General features: G+C 47.5%; 1 protein-coding gene across 1 annotated transcript in view; it reads left to right on the top strand.

The window, feature by feature from the left end:
- The first annotated feature begins 1,052 nt into the window (after positions 1 to 1,052).
- Positions 1,053 to 20,041, top strand: part of LOC135054495 (zinc finger protein 271-like) — a 114,023-nt gene continuing 95,034 nt past the window's right edge. Inside the window, exon 1 of the mRNA XM_063957611.1 lies at positions 1,053 to 1,359. The gene's annotated coding sequence lies outside the window, so the exon portion shown is untranslated. The remainder of the gene's footprint in view (positions 1,360 to 20,041) is intronic.

Raw genomic sequence — 20,041 nt, 5'->3', positions numbered from 1 at the left:
TATACACACATAGGGACCAGTATACACACATAGGGGGCAGTATACATACATAAGGGGGCCGTATATGCACAAAGAGGGACAGGATACACAATAGGGGGAGGTATAGACACAGTGGTCAGTATACACACATAGGGGGATGGTATACACACACACGGGGTCAGTAACACACAGGGGGGCATGGGACGGTAACACACAGAGGGGCACAGGACAGTAACACACGGTGGGCACAGTAACACGGGGCACAGGACCGTAACACACAGGGGGGCACGGAACAGTAACACACAGGGGGGCACGGGACGGTAACACAGGGGGGCACAGCGCAGTAACACAGGGGGGCACAGGACAGTAACACACAGGGGGGCACGGGACAGTAACACACAGGGGGGCACGGGACAGTAACACACAGGGGGGCACGGGACAGTAACACACAGGGGGGCACGGGATAGTAACACACAGGGCGGTGCACAGGACAGTGACACACAGGAGGGCACAGGACAGTAACATGGGGGCACAGGATAGTAACACCAGGGGGGGGGGGGGGGGGGGGGGGCACAGGGCAGTAATACAGGGGGACACAGGGGCAATGAGCACATCACACAGACAGAACAGGGGTATCACTACCTGTCAGGGGACATCACCAGCTGTACACAATGTAACTGGCTGCACAATGCCACCATAGGCCTCCCAGCATACACACACTATGGGGACACTCACTACCATGGTAACAGGAAGTCTGGTCACTAAGGGGTTACCATGCAGAGCAGTCACCGCGGGGGAGGGGGGTCCTGCACTCATATACCGCCCCCAATATCACTAATCATCCCCCACACACACAGCTCGGAGCCCTCTGCAGCGGTACACCTCCGGAGCCCGGGACGCGCCACTTCCGCTCTGTGCGTTCCACCCTACTTCCGCGTTCTTGCTCACTTCCGGAACGTGCGTTCCAACACTCATTCATCCGGTGCGTTCCACTCCACTTCTGCGTTTCACCTTACATCCGGCCTAATCCCCGCCCCCTGAGCTCCATAACAACATCCGGGTCTCTAGGTAGGAAGGAGCAGAGAGGAGACATCGGGTAATGATTGAGTCTATATCGGAGTGGGAGAAGGGACCTTCTGACGTTTCAAGGGTGGAGACACGTCACCAGGGGGAGGAGCTACGGGCGAACAGGGTACCGAAAAGTAACCTCGCGGGCTCGCTCCGCTTCGCTCGCCACCTGATTACTAAAGGTAATAATAGTTGGTGGCGTGAATAGTAGAGGAACTATCCCGCTGGCCTAGCTCCTCCCCCTTGTGTCGTGGCTCCTCCCCCTGACGGAAAAGGTCCCTTAGGCCACTTGGATCTAGCCTCAACCATCAGGTAATGGCGCTATATATTATTATTATTATTATTATTTATATACAGCAGGAGCAGCCTGTGGTGTCCTGTTATTATTACACAGCAGGAGCAGAATGTGGTGTCCTGTTATTATTACTAATATGCAGAAGGAGCAGCCTTAGCTGTCTTCTTTTTATTAAACAAGAGGAGCAGCCTGTGGTGTCCTGTTATTTTTATTAAACAGGTGGAGCAGCCTGTGGTGTCCTGTTATTATTATTATTATTATACAGGAGGAGCAGCCTGTGGTGTCCTGTTGTTGTTATTATTATTATACAGGAGGAGCAGCCTGTGGTGTCCTGTTGTTGTTATTATACAGAAGGAGCAGCCTGTGGTGTCCTGTTGTTGTTGTTGTTGTTGTTGTTGTTGTTGTGATTATTATTATTATTATTATTATACAGGGGGAGCAGCCTGTGGTGTACTGTTATTATTATTATTATTATTAATATTATACAGGAGGAGCAGCCTGTGGTGTCCTGTTATTGTTATACAGAAGGAGCATCCCATAGTGGCTTATTATTATTATTATTATTATTATACAGGAGGAGCAGCATGTGGTGTCCTGTTATTATTATACAGTAGGAGCGTCCTGTGGTGTCCTGTTGTTATTATTATTATAATTATTATTATTATACAGGGGGAGCAGACTGTGGTGTCCTGTTATTATTATTGTACAGGAGGAGCAGCCTGTGGTATCCTGTTATTATTATACAGCAGGAGCAGAATATGGTGTCCTGTTATTATTACTAATATGCAGAAGTAGCAGCCTTAGGTGTCTTCTTTTTATTAAACAGGAGGAGCAGCCTGTGGTGTCCTGTTATTTTTATTAAACAGGTGGAGCAGCCTGTGGTGTCCTGTTGTTATTATTATTATTATTATTATTAAACAGGAGGAGCAGCCTGTGGTGTCCTTTTGTTGTTATTATTATACAGGAGGAGCAGCCTGTGGTGTCCTGTTGTTATTATTATACAGAAGAAGCAGCCTGTGGTGTCCTGTTGTTGTTGTTGTTGTTGTTGTTGTTGTTGTTGTTATTATTATACAGGGGGAGCAGCCTGTGGTGTCCTGTTATTATTATACAGAAGGAGCATCCCATGGTGTATTATTATTATTATTATTATTATTATACAGGAGGAGCAGCCTGTGGTATCTTGTTGTTGTTATTATTATTATTCAGGAGGAGTAGCTTGTGGTGTCCTGTTATTGTTATACAGGGCGAGCAGCCTGTGGTGTCCTGTTTTTTATTATTATTATTATTATTATTATTATTATACAGGAGAAGCAGCCTGTGGTCTGTTATTATTTTACAGGAGGAGCAGCCTGTGGAGTCCTGTTATTATTACACAGGGGGAGCGCCCTGTGGTGTCCTATTATTATTATTATTATTATACAGGGGGAGCAGCATGTGATGTCCTGTTACTATTATACATGGGGAGCTGCCTTTGGTGTCCTGTTGTTTTTGTTGTTGTTATTATTATTATACAGGAGGAGTAGCTTGTGGTGTCCTGTTATTATTATTATTATTATTATTATTATTATTATACAGGACGAGCAGCCTGTGGTGTCTTTTTTATTATTATTATTATTATTATACAGGGGGAGCAGCCAGTGGTGTCCTATTATTATAACTATACAGCGGGAGTGGCTTGTGGTGTCCTGGTCTTATTACTATACAGGGAGAGTGGCCTGTGGTGTCCTGTTATTATTATTATACAGCAGGAGCATCCTGTGATGTCCTGTTGTTGTTGTTGTTGTTATTATTATTATTATTATTATTATTAATAATATTATACAGGGGGAACAGCCTGTGGTGTCTTGTTGTTGTCGTCGTTGTTTTTATTATTTTCTCTGACGTCCTAAGTGGATGCTGGGCCTCCGTAAGAACCATGGGGGATTAGCGGCTCCGCAGGAGACTGGGCACAACTAAAGAAAGCTTTAGGACTACCTTTTGTGCACTGGCTCCTCCCACTAAGACCCTCCTCCAGACCTCAGTTAGATTCTTGTGCCCGGCTGAGCTGGATGCACACTAGGGGCTCTCCTGAGCTCCTAGAAAGAAAGTATATTTTAGGTTTTTTATTTTACAGTGAGACCTGCTGGCAAGAGGCTCACTGCAACGAGGGACTAAGGGGAGAAGAAGCGAACCTATTTAACTGGTGGTAGCTTGGGCTTCTTAGGCTACTGGACACCATTAGCTCCAGAGGGATCGACCGCATGGAACCGGCCATTGATGTTCGGTCCCGAAGCCGCGCCGCCGGCCCCCTTACAGAGCCAGAAGCAAGAAGTGTTCCGGAAAATCGGCGGCAGAAGACTTCAGTCTTCACCAAGGTAGCGCACAGCACTGCAGCTGTGCGCCATTGCTCCTCATGCACACCTCACACTCCGGTCACTGATGGGTGCAGGGCGCTGGGGGGGGCGCCCTGACCAGCAATATAAACACCTTGCCTGGCAAAATCATCACAATATATAGCCCCAGAGGCTATATATGTGATAAATACCCCTGCCAGAATCCATAAAAAAGCGGGAGAAAAGTCAGCGAAAAAGGTGCGGAGCTATCTCCCTCAGCACACTGGCGCCATTTTCTCTTCACAGTGCAGCTGGAAGACAGCTCCCCAGGCTCTCCCCTGTAGTTTTCAGGCTCAAAGGGTTAAAAAGAGAGGGGGGGCACTAAATTTAGGCGCAATATTGTTTATACAAGCAGCTATTGGCGGAAAAATCACTCAGTTATAGTGTTAATCCCTGCATTATATAGCGCTCTGGTGTGTGCTGGCATACTCTCTCTCTGTCTCCCCAAAGGACTTTGTGGGGTCCTGTCCTCAGTCAGAGCATTCCCTGTGTGTGTGCTGTGTGTCGGTACGGCTGTGTCTACATGTGGGATGAGGAAGGTTACGTGGAGGTGGAGCAGAGGCCGATAAATGGGATGTCGCCCCCTGTGGGGCCGACACCAGAGTGGATGGATAGGTGGAAGGTATTAACCGACAATGTCAACTCCTTACATAGAAGGCTGGATGACGTAAAACAGCTGTGGGACAGCCGGCTTCTCAGCCCGCGCCTGCCCAGGCGTCTCAAAGGCCATCAGGGGCTCAAAAAAGCGCCCGTTATCTCAGATGGCAGACACAGATGTCGACACGGAGTCTGACTCCAGTGTCGACGAGGTTGAGACATATACACAATCCACTAGGAACATCCGGTACATGATCTCGGCAATGAAAAATGTGTTACGCATTTCTGACATGAACCCAAGTACCACATAAAAGGGGTTTTATTTTTGAGGAGAAAAAGCAGCCAGTGTTTTGTTCCCCCATCAGATGAATGAATGAAGTGTGTAAAGTAGCGTGGGTTCCCCCGATAAGAAACTGGTAATTTCTAAAAAGTTACTGATGGCGTACCCTTTCCCGCCAGAGGATAGGTCACGTTGGGAGATATCCCTTAGGGTGGATAAGGCGCTCACACGTTTGTCAAAAAAGGTGGCACTGCCGTCTTAGGATACGGCCACCTTGAAGGAGCCTGCTGATAAAAAGCAGGAGGCTATCCTGAAGTCTGTATATACACACTCAGGTTATATACTGAGACCTGCAATTGCTCAGCATAAATAGTGCTGCTGCAGCGTGGTCTGATACCCAGTCAGATAATATTAATACTCTAAGACAGGGATAATAGTTTGCTAACATAGAGCATATTAAAGACGTCGTCTTAGATATAAAGGATGCACAGAGGGATATTTGCCGGCTGGCATCCAGAATTGATGCAATGTCCATTCTGCCAGGAGGGTATTAGAAACCCGGCAGTGGACAGGTGATGCTGCCTATAAAAGGCACATGGAGATTCTGCATTATAAGGGTGAGGAATTGTTTGGGGATGGTCTCTGGGACCTCGTATCCACAGCAACAGCTGGGAAGAAAATTTTTTACCTCAGGTTTCCTCACAGCCTAAGAAAGCACTATATTTTCAGGTACAGTCCTTTCGGCTTCAGAAAAGCAAGCGGGTCAAAGGCGCTTCCTTTCTGCACAGAGACAAGGGAAGAAGGAAAAAGCTGCACCAGCAGCCAGTTCCCAGGATCAAAAATCTTTCCCCGCTTCCTCTGAGTCCACCGCATGACGTTGGGGCTCCACAGGTGGAGACAGGTGCGGTAGGGGCGTCTCGGGAACTTCAGGGACCAGTGGGCTTGCCCACAGGTGGATCCCTAGGTTCTGCAAATAGTATCACAGGGATACAGGCTGGAGTTCGAGGCGACTCCCCCTCGCCATTACCTCACATCAGCCTTGCCTGCTGCCCTCGAAGAAAGGTAGTACTGGCGGCAATTCACAAGCTGTACTTCCAGCAGGTGAAATCAAGGTACCCCTCCTTCAACAAGGCCGGGGTTACTATTCCAAAATGTTGTGGTACCGAAACCAGACGGTTCGGTGAGACCCATTCTAAAATTGAAAGCCTTGAACACTTATATACGAAGGTTCAAGTTCAAAATGGAATCGCTCAGGGCGATTATTGCAAGCCTGGAGAATTTCATGGTATCACTGGACATCAAGGATGCTTACCTGCATGTCCCTATTTACCCTCTTCACCAGGAGTACCCCAAAATTGTGGTACAGGATTGTCATTACCAATTCCAGACGTTGCCGTTGGTCTATCCCCGGCACCGAGGTATTTACCAAGGTAATGGCCGAAATAATTATCCCGTACTTGGACGATCTCCTTATAAAGGCTTGGTCCAGGGAGCAGTTGTTCAGTGGAGTAGCACTATCTCGGGAAGTGCTACAACAGCACGGCTGGATTCTGAATATTCCAAAGTCGCAGCTGGTTCCTACGACGCGTCTACTGTTCCTGGGTATGGTTCTGGACACAGAACAGGATAAAAAGGGTTTCTCCCGGAGGAGAAGTCCAAGGAGTTGTCGTCTCTAGAGAGAGACCTCCTAATACGTATACAGGTGTCGGTGCATCAATGCACGCGAGCCCTGGGAAGGATGGTAGCTTCTTACGAAGAAATTCCATTCGCCAGGTCCCATGCAAGAATTTTCCAGTGGGATCTGTTGGACAAGTGGTCCGGGTCGCATCTTCAGATGCATCGGCGGATAACCCTATCTCCAAGGGCCAGGGTGTCGCTGTTGTGGTGGCTGCAGAGTGCTCATCTTCTAGGGGGCCGCAGATTCGGCATACAGGACTGGGTCCTGGTGACCACGGATGCCAGCCTTAGAGTCTGGGGGGCAGTCACACAGGGAAGAAACTTCCAAGGCTATGGAAAAGTCAGGAGACTTCCCTACACATAAATATTCTGGAACTAAGGGTCATTTACAATGCCCTAAGTCAGGCTAGACCCCTGCTTCAACACCGGCCGGTGCTGATCCAGTCAAACAACATCACGGCGGTCGCTCATGTAAACCGACAGGGCGGCACAAGAAGCAGGATGGCGATGGCAGAAGCCACAAGGATTCTCCGATGGGCGGAAAATCATGTGTTAGCACTGTCAGCAGTGTTCATTCCCGGAGGGGACAACTGAGAAGCAGACTTTCTCAGAAGACACGACCTCCACCCGGGAGAGTGGGGACTTCATCCAGAAGTTTTCCAAATGATTGTACACCGTTGGGAAAGGCCACAGGTGGACATGATGGCGTCCCGCCTCAACAAAAAGCTACAAAGATATTGCGCCAGGTCAAGGGACCCTCAGGCGATAGCTGTGGACGCTCTGGTAACACCGTGGGTGTACCAGTCGGTGTATGTGTTCCCTTCTCTGCCTCTCTTACCCAGGGTAATGAGAATAATAAGAAGGAGAGGAGTAAAAACTATACTCATTGTTCCGGGTTGGCCAAGAAGAGCTTGGTAACCAGAACTCCAAGAAATGATCTCAGAGGACCCATGGCCTCTGCCGCTCAGACAGGACCTGCTGCAGCAGGGGGCCTGTCTGTTCCAAGACGTACCGCTGCTGTGTTTGACGGCATGGCGGTTGAACGCCGGATCCTGAAGGAAAAGGGCATTCCGGAGGAAGTTATCCCTACGCTAATTAAAGCTAGGAAAGAAGTGAACGCAAACCATTATCACCGCATATGGTGGAAATATGTTGCGTGCTGTGAGGCCAGGAAGGCCCCAAAGGAGAAATTTCAGCTAGGTCGATTTCTGCACTTCCTACAGTCAGAGGTGACTATGGGCCTAAAATTGGGTTCCATGAAGGTCCAGATTTCGGCTCTATCGATTTTCTTCCAAAATAGAACTGGCTTCACTGCCTGAAGTTCGGACTTTTGTTAAGGGAGTGCTGCATAGTCAGCCCCCGTTTGTGCCTCCAGTGGCACCGTGGGATCTCAACGTGGTGTTGGATTTCCTGAAGTCGCATTGGGTTGAGCCACTTAAATCCGTGGAGCTACAATACCTCACATGGAAAGTGGTCATGCTGTGGGCCGTGGCGTCGGCCAGGCGTGTATCAGAATTGGCGGCTTTGTCATACAAAAGCCCTTATCTGTATTTTATATGGATAAGGCGGAATTGAGGACTCGTTCCCAATTCCTTCCTAAGGTGGTATCAGTTTTTCATGTGAACCAACCTATTGTGGTGCCTGCGGCTACTTGGGATCTGGAGGATTCCAAGTTACTGGACGTAGTCAGGGCCCTGAAAAGTATATGTTTCCAGGACGGCTGGAGTCAGGAAAACTGACTCGCTATTTATCCTGTATGCACCCAACAAGCTGGGTGCTCCTGCTTCTAAGCAGACTATTGCTCGCTGGATCTGTAGCACGATTCAACTTGCACATGCTGCGGCTGGACTGCCGCACCCTAAATCTGTAAAAGCCCATTCCACGAGGAAAGTGGGCTCTTCTTGGGCTGCTGCCCGAGGGGTCTCGGCTTTACAACTTTGCAGAGCTGTTACTTGGTCGGATTCAAACATTTTTGCAACAGTCTACAAGTTTGATACCCTGGCTGAGGAGGACCTAGAGTTTGCTCATTCGGTGCTGCAGAGTCATCCGCACTCTCCCGCCCGTTTGGGAGCTTTGGTATAATCCCCATGGTCCTTACGGAGTCCCAGCATCCACTTAGGACGTCAGAGAAAATAAGATTTTACTCACCGGTAAATCTATTTCTCGTAGTCCGTAGTGGATGCTGGGCGCCCATCCCAAGTGCGGATTGTCTGCAATACTTGTTTATAGTTATTGCCTAACTAAAGGGTTATTGTTGAGCCATCTGTTGAGAGGCTCAGTTATATTTCATACTGTTAACTGGGTATAGTATCACGAGTTATACGGTGTGATTGGTGTGGCTGGTATGAGTCTTACCCGGGATTCAAAATCCTTCCTATTTGTGTCAGCTCTTCCGGGCACAGTATCCTAACTGAGGTCTGGAGGAGGGTCTTAGTGGGAGGAGCCAGTGCACACCAGGTAGTCCTAAAGCTTTCTTTAGTTGTGCCCAGTCTCCTGCGGAGCCGCTAATCCCCCATGGTCCTTACGGAGGCCCAGCATCCACTACGGACTACGAGAAATAGATTTACCAGTGAGTAAAATCTTATTATTATTATTATTATACAGGAGGAGTAGCTTGTGGTGTCCTGTTATTATTGTTATACAGGGCGAGCAGCCTGTGGTGTCCTGTTTTTGATTTATTGTTATTATTATTATTATTATTATTATTATACAGGAGGAGCAGCCTGTGGTATCCTGTTGTTGTTATTATACAGGAGGAGCAGCCTGTGTAGTCCTGTTATTACACAGGGGCTCACCCTGTGGTGTCCTTTTGTTGTTATTATTATTATTATACAGGGGGAGCAGCATGTGGTGTCTTGTTACTATTATACAGGGGAGCAGCCTGTGGTGTCCTGTTGTTATTATTATTATACATGAGGAGCAGCCTGTGATGTTCTGTTATTATTTTACAGGAGGAGAAGCCTGTGGAGTCCTGTTATTATTACACAGGGGGAGCACCCTATGGTGTCCTGTTGTTGTTATTATTATTATTATACAGGGGGAGCAGCCTGTTGTGTTCTGTTGTTGTTGTTATTATTATTATTATTATTATTATACAGGAGGTGCAGCCAGTGGTGTCCTATTATTATAACTATACAGCGGGAGTGGCTTGTGGTGTCCTGTTCTTATTACTATACAGGGAGAGTGGCCTGTGATGTCCTGTTATTATTATTAATATTATACAGGGGGAACAGCCTGTGATGTCCTGTTGTTGTTGATGATGATGATATTATTATTATTATTATTATTATTATTATTATTATTATTATACAGAGGTAGCTGCCTGTGTTGTCCTATTGTTGTTATTATTATTATTAGTATTAATATTATTATTATACAGGGGGAGCAGCCTGTGGTGTCCTGTTGTTGTTATTATTATACAGGAGGAGCAGCCTGTGGAGTCCTGTTGTTATTATTATTATACAGGAGGAGCAGCCTGTGGTGACGGTGTCCTGTTATTATTATTATACAGGGCGAGCAGCCTGTGGTGTCCTGTTATTATTATTAATATTATACAGGGGGAACAGCCTGTGGTGTCCTGTTGTTGTTGTTGTTGTTGTTGTTGTTATTATTATTATACAGAGGGAGCAGCCTGTGTTGTCCTATTGTTGTTGTTATTATTATTATTATACAGGGGGAGCAGCCTGTGGTGTCCTTTTATTTTATATAGGGGAGGCAACCTGTGGTGCCCTGTTATTGTTATTTTTTCTCTTACGTCCTAGAGGATGCTGGGGTCCACATTAGTATCATGGGGTATAGACGGGTCCATCCGGAGCCATTGGCACTTAAAGAGTTTGAGAGTGTGGGCTGGCTCCTCCCTCTATGCCCCTCCTATCAATCTCAGTTTAGAAAATGTGCCCGGAGGAGCCGGTCACAGCTAGGGGAGCTCTACATTGTTTTTCTAGTAAAGTTTATTTTTAGAGTTTATTATTTTACAGGGAGGCTGCTGGCAACAGCCTGCCTGCAATGAGGGACTGAGGGGGGGAGCAGTGTCCGCCCTGCGGGGTCTGAGCCACTGTCTCCGCTGACTGGACACTGAACTCCAGAGGGTCGGATCATTCTTCACCACAGGGGACCGCTCACCCCAGCAGCATGCCGCCAACCCCTTACAGAGCTGAAAAGTGGTGAGTGAGACACCGACCCCCCTAGCAAGCGGGGGGCCGGTGTGAAGATGGCAGCAACGGGGAGGGAGCGCAGTATTAACTGCGCTCCTGGGAGGCTCAGAGGCACATGGTGCAGCGCTGCGAGGGGCGCCCTGTGCCAGCGCTTACCCCCGCACTGGTCCAGAAGTCTGTCTGGGTCCGCAGATCTCAGCCAGCACATTTTACCTCAGGCCAGTATAATCCTTGAAAAGAGGGAAGACAGCGCCATTACGGGGGCAGAGCTTCTCCTCAGAGCAGACCCAGCAGTGTTCCAGCGCCATTTTCCTGCCTGCACAGCGCTAAGAGGAAGAACAGGTCCCTCCACAGCAACTCCAGCTATCGGTACACGGTACCAGGGGGTTGTAGAAGGGAGGGGAGGCTGTAATAAGACTGTGTGTCCTATTAAGATGCACAGTCAGCTGACAAGGGGTCTCCCTTTGCTAAAAGCGCTGTGTGTGGGTTGGCTCCAATCTCTGTGTCTCTCTTGCCATTTCCTGGGGGGGGGGGGGAACTCTGTCTGCCCCCACCTGTGTGAGTGTAGTGTGTTTGGTGGTCTCCTTTATCTATGTCCAGGGACACTGTCATATGCTGAAGAGGATTTATCCTCCCAGGATGATCCCATTCCATGTAATCAGGATAGCACTGGTTTAGCACAGATAGCAGCAAGGGAACCAGAGTGGTTTTCCTCTATCAAATCTTGGATTTCTCGGATTTCTGACAGGGTTGCAAGTAATGAATCTGCAACCCAGGTATTACAGTGCTCTGTGGCAGTATGGCCGGTTTCTGGTACCTCAGGACGCCCGCTATATATCCCCACAAATGTGCGCTTGTGCATGTCACACAAGACGACATCGATACCGATTCTGACACTACAGATGGTGATGGGGATGTGTTGTGGGGGTCCGCATCTCTTGCAAAGGGGGTGCAATTGTTGATAGAGGCTATCAGGGATGTGTTGAATGTTAATGATATCACACCGCAGCAGGTTGAGGAGGCTTTTTTCACTGAAAATAAGAAAGCCTCGCTAACCTTCCCTGCGTCCAAGGAATTGAATGCTCTATTAGAGAAAGCATGGGAAAACCCTGAGAAAAAAATCCAGGTCCCTAAAAGGGTGCTGGTGGCGTTTCCTTTCCCCGAGTAGGATAGGAAAAAATGGGAAAACCCGCCGATTGTTGACGCATCTGTATCCAGACTCTCAAAAAAAGGTGGTGTGACAGGACGGTACCGTACGGAAGCACTCGCCGCTTGCCGCGTCCCGTCGACTGCGCACAGAATGGAAAGTCAAGCCGCACGAGGCCTGACCACATAGGGGATTCCCGCTTACCGTCAGTAACCGCCTGTTACTGACTCCACCCACTGTGCTGTGGGCGGGTTCTCGCTGCCACCACCAAACTCCTAACCTGCCGTGGCGTTTGGAACCACGGTTCTGCTCTGTATGTGCCGACGCACTGCTTTACCACAGCTGTGTGGTGCTGACGAATCCCCACTAGCCACTTGCTAGGCCTCTACCGGTAGCTGGCGGAAGGCGGAGCTTGGAGACGCTAGGTACTTCCCTGGACAGCCGGAGGACGGGGCTAGGTTTGGCCTAACCCTGTTGGTCACAAGATGAAGCAGTCTTCTTGAGGCAAAGATGTTTATTTGCTCAATAGTTCTAAAGAGAACCCTTCCCTATTGCTAGGGGCAACAGCATACAATCAGATGTTTCAGCAGAATAATAGAGATGTGCACTTGAAATTTTTCGGGTTTTGTGTTTTGGTTTTGGGTTCGGTTCCGCGGCCGTGTTTTGGGTTCGACCGCGTTTTGGCAAAACCTCACCGAATTTTTTTTGTCGGATTCGGGTGTGTTTTGGATTCGGGTGTTTTTTTCAAAAAACCCTAAAAAACAGCTTAAATCATAGAATTTGGGGGTCATTTTGATCCCAAAGTATTATTAACCTCAAAAACCATAATTTCCACTCATTTTCAGTCTATTCTGAATACCTCACACCTCACAATATTATTTTTAGTCCTAAAATTTGCACCGAGGTAGCTGTGTGAGTAAGATAAGCGACCCTAGTGGCCGACACAAACACCGGGCCCATCTAGGAGTGGCACTGCAATGTCACGCAGGATGGCCCTTCCAAAAAACACTCCCCAAACAGCACATGACGCAAAGAAAAAAAGAGGCGCAATGAGGTAGCTGTGTGAGTAAGATAAGCGACCCTAGTGGCCGACACAAACACCGGGCCCATCTAGGAGTGGCACTGCAGTGTCACGCAGGATGGCCCTTCCAAAAAACACTCCCCAAACAGCACATGACGCAAAGAAAAAAAGAGGCGCAATGAGGTAGCTGTGTGAGTAAGATAAGCGACCCTAGTGGCCGACACAAACACCGGGCCCATCTAGGAGTGGCACTGCAGTGTCACGCAGGATGGCCCTTCCAAAAAACACTCCCCAAACAGCACATGACGCAAAGAAAAAAAGGCGCAATGAGGTAGCTGTGTGAGTAAGATAAGCGACCCTAGTGGCCAACACAAACACCGGGCCCATCTAGGAGTGGCACTGCAGTGTCACGCAGGATGGCCCTTCCAAAAAACACTCCCCAAACAGCACATGACGCAAAGAAAAAAAGAGGCGCAATGAGGTAGCTGTGTGAGTAAGATAAGCGACCCTAGTGGCCGACACAAACACCTGGCCCATGTAGGAGTGGCACTGCAGTGTCACGCAGGATGGCCCTTCCAAAAAACACTCCCCAAACAGCACATGACGCAAAGAAAAAAAGAGGCGCAATCAGGTAGCTGTGTGAGTAAGATAAGCGACCCTAGTGGCCGACACAAACACCTGGCCCATCTAGGAGTGGCACTGAAGTGTCACGCAGGATGGCCCTTCCAAAAAACACTCCCCAAACAGCACATGACGCAAAGAAAAATTAAAGAAAAAAGAGGTGCAAGATGGAATTGTCCTTGGGCCCTCCCACCCACCCTTAAGTTGTATAAACAGGACATGCACACTTTAACCAACCCATCATTTCAGTGACAGGGTCTGCCACACGACTGTGACTGAAATGACGGGTTGGTTTGGACCCCCACCGAAAAAGAAGCAATTAATCTCTCCTTGCACAAACTGGCTCTACAGAGGCAAGATGTCCACCTCATCATCATCCTCCGATATATCACCGTGTACATCCCCCTCCTCACAGATTATCAATTCGTCCCCACTGGAATCCACCATCTCAGCTCCCTGTGTACTTTGTGGAGGCAATTGCTGCTGGTCAATGTCTCCACGGAGGAATTGATTATAATTCATTTTAATGAACATCATCTTCTCCACATTTTCTGGAAGTAACCTCGTACGCCGATTGCTGACAAGGTGAGCGGCGGCACTAAACACTCTTTCGGAGTACACACTTGTGGGAGGGCAACTTAGGTAGAATAAAGCCAGTTTGTGCAAGGGCCTCCAAATTGCCTCTTTTTCCTGCCAGTATAAGTACGGACTGTGTGACGTGCCTACTTGGATGCGGTCACTCATATAATCCTCCACCATTCTTTCAATGGGGAGAGAATCATATGCAGTGACAGTAGACGACATGTCCTTCAGTCCGGACCAGATGTCAGCATCAGCAGTCGCTCCAGACTGCCCTGCATCACCGCCAGCGGGTGGGCTCGGAATTCTGAGCCTTTTCCTCGCACCCCCAGTTGCGGGAGAATGTGAAGGAGGAGATGTTGACAGGTCGCGTTCCGCTTGACTTGACAATTTTCTCACCAGCAGGTCTTTGAACCCCAGCAGACTTGTGTCTGCCGGAAAGAGAGATCCAAGGTAGGTTTTAAATCTAGGATCGAGCACGGTGGCCAAAATGTAGTGCTCTGATTTCAACAGATTGACCACCCGTGAATCCTTGTTAAGCGAATTAAGGGCTCCATCCACAAGTCCCACATGCCTAGCGGAATCGCTCCGTGTTAGCTCCTCCTTCAATGTCTCCAGCTTCTTCTGCAAAAGCCTGATGAGGGGAATGACCTGACTCAGGCTGGCAGTGTCTGAACTGACTTCACGTGTGGCAAGTTCAAAGGGCAGCAGAACCTTGCACAACGTTGAAATCATTCTCCACTGCGCTTGAGACAGGTGCATTCCACCTCCTATATCGTGCTGAATTGTATAGGCTTGAATGGCCTTTTGCTGCTCCTCCAACCTCTGAAGCATATATAGGGTTGAATTCCACCTCGTTACCACTTCTTGCTTCAGATGATGGCAGGGCAGGTTCAGGCGTTTTTGGTGTTGCTCCAGTCTTCTGTACGTGGTGCCTGTACGCCGAAAGTGTCCCGCAATTCTTCTGGCCACCGACAGCATCTCTTGCACGCCCCTGTCGTTTTTTAAAAAATTCTGCACCACCAAATTCAAGGTATGTGCAAAACATGGGACGTGCTGGAATTTGCCCAGATTTAATGCACACACAATATTGCTGGCGTTGTCCGATGCCACAAATCCACAGGAGAGTCCAATTGGGGTAAGCCATTCCGCGATGATCTTCCTCAGTTGCCGTAAGAGGTTTTCAGCTGTGTGCGTATTCTGGAAACCGGTGATACAAAGCGTAGCCTGCCTAGGAAAGAGTTGGCGTTTGCGAGATGCTGCTACTGGTGCCGCCGCTGCTGTTCTTGCGGCGGGAGTCCATACATCTACCCAGTGGGCTGTCACAGTCATATAGTCCTGACCCTGCCCTGCTCCACTTGTCCACATGTCCGTGGTTAAGTGGACATTGGGTACAGCTGCATTTTTTAGGACACTGGTGACTCTTTTTCTGAGGTCTGTGTACATTTTCGGTATCGCCTGCCTAGAGAAATGGAACCTAGATGGTATTTGGTACCGGGGACACAGTACCTCCAACAAGTCTCTAGTTGGCTCTGCAGTAATGATGGATACCGGAACCACGTTTCTCACCACCCAGGATGCCAAGGCCTCAGTTATCCGCTTTGCAGCAGGATGACTGCTGTGATATTTCATCTTCCTCGCAAAGGACTGTTGGACAGTCAATTGCTTGGTGGAAGTAGTAAAAGTGGTCTTACGATTTCCCCTCTGGGATGACCATCGACTCCCAGCAGCAACAACAGCAGCGCCAGCAGCAGTAGGCGTTACACGCAAGGATGCATCGGAGGAATCCCAGGCAGGAGAGGAATCGTCAGAATTGCCAGTGACATGGCCTGCAGGACTATTGGCATTCCTGGGGAAGGAGGAAATTGACACTGAGGGAGTTGGTGGGGTGGTTTGTGTGAGCTTGGTTACAAGAGGAAGGGATTTACTGGTCAGTGGACTGCTTCCGCTGTCGCCCAAAGTTTTTGAACTTGTCACTGACTTATTATGAATGTGCTGCAGGTGACGTATAAGGGAGGATGTTCCGAGGTGGTTAACGTCCTTACCCCTACTTATTACAGCTTGACAAAGGCAACACACGGCTTGACAAATGTTGTCCGCATTTCTGTTGAAATACTTCCACACCGAAGAGCTGATTTTTTTGGTATTTTCACCAGGCATGTCAACGGCCATATTCCTCCCACGGACAACAGGTGTCTCCCCGGGTGCCTGACTTAAACAAACCACCTCACCATCAGAATCCTCCTTGTCAATTTCCTCCCCAGCGCCAGCAACACCCATATCCTCCTCATCCTGGTGTACTTCAACACTGACATCTTCAATCTGACTATCAGGAACTGGACTGCGGGTGCTCCTTCCAGCACTTGCAGGGGGCGTGCAAATGGTGGAAGGCGCATGCTCTTCACGTCCAGTGTTGGGAAGGTCAGGCATCGCAACCGACACAATTGGACTCTCCTTGTGGATTTGGGATTTCGAAGAACGCACAGTTCTTTGCGGTGCTTTTGCCAGCTTGAGTCTTTTCATTTTTCTAGCGAGAGGCTGAGTGCTTCCATCCTCATGTGAAGCTGAACCACTAGCCATGAACATAGGCCAGGGCCTCAGCCGTTCCTTGCCACTCCGTGTGGTAAATGGCATATTGGCAAGTTTACGCTTCTCCTCCGACAATTTTATTTTAGATTTTGGAGTCCTTTTTTTACTGATATTTGGTGTTTTGGATTTTACATGCTCTGTACTATGACATTGGGCATCGGCCTTGGCAGACGACGTTGCTGGCATTTCATCGTCTCGGCCATGACTAGTGGCAGCAGCTTCAGCACGAGGTGGAAGTGGATCTTGATCTTTCCCTAATTTTGGAACCTCAACATTTTTGTTCTCCATATTTTAATAGGCACAACTAAAAGGCACCTCAGGTAAACAATGGAGATGGATGGATACTAGTATACTTATGGATGGACGAGCGACTGCCGACACAGAGGTAGCTACAGCCGTGGACTACCGTACTGTGTCTGCTGCTAATATAGACTGGATGATAATGAGATGAAATCAATATATATTATATCACACTAGTACTGCATCCGGACAGGTAGATATATTTATTATGTAATGACTGATGACGGACCTGCTGGACACAGTCAGCTCAGCAGCACCGCAGACTGCTACAGTAAGCTACTATAGTCGTATGTATAAAGAAGAAAGAAAAAAAAAAACCACGGGTAGGTGGTATACAATTATGGATGGACGAGCGACTGCCGACACAGAGGTAGCTACAGCCGTGGACTACCGTACTGTGTCTGCTGCTAATATAGACTGGATGATAATGAGATGAAATCAATATATATTATATCACACTAGTACTGCAGCCGGACAGGTAGATATATTTATTATGTAATGACTGATGACGGACCTGCTGGACACTGTCAGCTCAGCAGCACCACAGACTGCTACAGTAAGCTGCTATAGTAGTATGTATAAAGAAGAAAGAAAAAAAAAAAAAACACGGGTAGGGGGTATACAATTATGGATGGACGAGCGACTGCCGACACAGAGGTAGCTACAGCCGTGGACTACCGTACTGTGTCTGCTGCTAATATAGACTGGATGATAATGAGATGAAATCAATATATATTATATCACACTAGTACTGCAGCCGGACAGGTAGATATATTTATTATGTAATGACTGATGACGGACCTGCTGGACACAGTCAGCTCAGCAGCACCGCAGACTGCTACAGTAAGCTACTATAGTAGTATGTATAAAGAAGAAAGAAAAAAAAAAAACCACGGGTAGGTGGTATACAATTATGGATGGACGAGCGACTGCCGACACAGAGGTAGCTACAGCCGTGGACTACCGTACTGTGTCTGCTGCTAATATAGACTGGATGATAATGAGATGAAATCAATATATATATATATAATATCACTAGTACTGCAGCCGGACAGGTATATATATTTATTATGTAATGACTGATGACGGACCTGCTGGACACTGTCAGCTCAGCAGCACCGCAGACTGCTACAGTAAGCTACTATAGTAGTATGTATAAAGAAGAAAGAAAAAAAAAAACCACGGGTAGGTGGTATACAATTATGGATGGACGAGCGACTGCCGACACAGAGGTAGCTACAGCCGTGGACTACCGTACTGTGTCTGCTGCTAATATAGACTGGATGATAATGAGATGAAATCAATATATATATATATAATATCACTAGTACTGCAGCCGGACAGGTATATATATTTATTATGTAATGACTGATGACGGACCTGCTGGACACTGTCAGCTCAGCAGCACCGCAGACTGCTACAGTAAGCTACTATAGTAGTATGTATAAAGAAGAAAGAAAAAAAAAACCACGGGTAGGTGGTATACAATTATGGATGGACGAGCGACTGCCGACACAGAGGTAGCTACAGCAGTGGACTACCGTACTGTGTCTGCTGCTAATATAGACTGGATGATAATGAGATGAAATCAATATATATATATATATATATATAATATCACTAGTACTGCAGCCGGACAGGTATATATATTTATTATGTAATGACTGATGACGGACCTGCTGGACACTGTCAGCTCAGCAGCACCGCAGACTGCTACAGTAAGCTACTATAGTAGTATGTATAAAGAAGAAAGAAAAGAAAAAAACCACGGGTAGGTGGTATACAATTATGGATGGACGAGCGACTGCCGACACAGAGGTAGCTACAGCCGTGGACTACCGTACTGTGTCTGCTGCTAATATAGACTGGATGATAATGAGATGAAATCAATATATATATATATAATATCACTAGTACTGCAGCCGGACAGGTATATATATTTATTATGTAATGACTGATGACGGACCTGCTGGACACAGTCAGCTCAGCAGCACCGCAGACTGCTACAGTAAGCTACTATAGTAGTATGTATAAAGAAGAAAGAAAAGAAAAAAACACGGGTAGGTGGTATACAATATTATATATATATTATATACAATTATATATATATATATATATTAAACTGGTGGTGACTGGTGGTCAGGTCACTGGTCACACTATCAGCAACTTGCAAGTAGTACTCCTAAGCAGACAATCACAATATATATTATACTGGTGGTCAGTGTGGTCACAATGGCAGTGTGGCACTCTGGCAGCAAAAGTGTGCACTGTACGTTATATGTACTCCTGAGTCCTGCTCTCAGACTCTAACTGCTCCCCACTGTCAGTGTCTCCCCCACAAGTCAGATAATATACAGTCACACTATCTATCACTTCAGCAAGTAACTAGTACTCCTCCTAATGCTCCCCAAAATTACTACTGTGTCTCTCTCTACTATCTCACTCTCTTCTCTATAAACGGAGAGGACGCCAGCCACGTCCTCTCCCTATGAATCTCAATGCACGTGTGAAAATGGCGGCGACGCGCGGCTCCTTATATAGAATCCGAGTCTCGCGATAGAATCCGAGCCTCGCGAGAATCCGACAGCGGGATGATGACGTTCGGGCGCGCTCGGGTTAACCCAGGCAAGGCGGGAAGATCCGAGTCGCTCGGACCCGTGTAAAAAAACATGAAGTTCGGGCGGGTTCGGATTCCGAGGAACCGAACCCGCTCATCCCTACAGAATAAAGATGGTACAACTACCACTCTGGAGGCACGCAGGTCTCCTTTTTATGTCAGTTTTCCACACAGTATCACAGGGGGGTAAGCCCTCCCTGTCTTCTCCAACCAATCAGGTTATTTGACAAAATACCAATAAATTACATTTTACAAGGATATAAGTGCAACAAAACAATATCCTCCTTCCTGTCACCCAGACAACGTTTGGTATCAGATTAACATTCACTATTGATAAATTTATCACATATCTTCAAAATACAAATGTGTCTGGTCATTCCCATCTGCAGGCAATCCCAGTGTTTAAGATTACAACAGGAATAGCTACAATACAAACAAACGGTCTTCCTTCCTTTATCTGCCATTCACGGATCGTATCCCCTACATGAAACAGATTCCAAGCCCATAGACCCAGTGATTAGCATCTCTCTCTAAGGAACTTACACATCAAAAGGTATTGTCCTTCACACCTCACTGCTAGGACAGGGCCCTTAGCATGCCACTTCCTATTTCCAGAGGATAAGAGTTGCTTATTCAGACAGCTATAGTAACTGCATTTTTCCTTTAAATATACACCAAGCCTGTCTTGAATATAAAATAGATACAGTTAAACATGCCTTCCTGCAATGGTGCACAGAGCACTACA

This window comes from Pseudophryne corroboree, chromosome 3, assembly GCF_028390025.1.
Source record: "Pseudophryne corroboree isolate aPseCor3 chromosome 3, aPseCor3.hap2, whole genome shotgun sequence".
Classification (NCBI taxonomy): domain Eukaryota; kingdom Metazoa; phylum Chordata; class Amphibia; order Anura; family Myobatrachidae; genus Pseudophryne; species Pseudophryne corroboree.
Note: the sequence above shows the minus strand (reverse complement) of the source record. Positions and strands in the feature narration are given on the sequence as shown.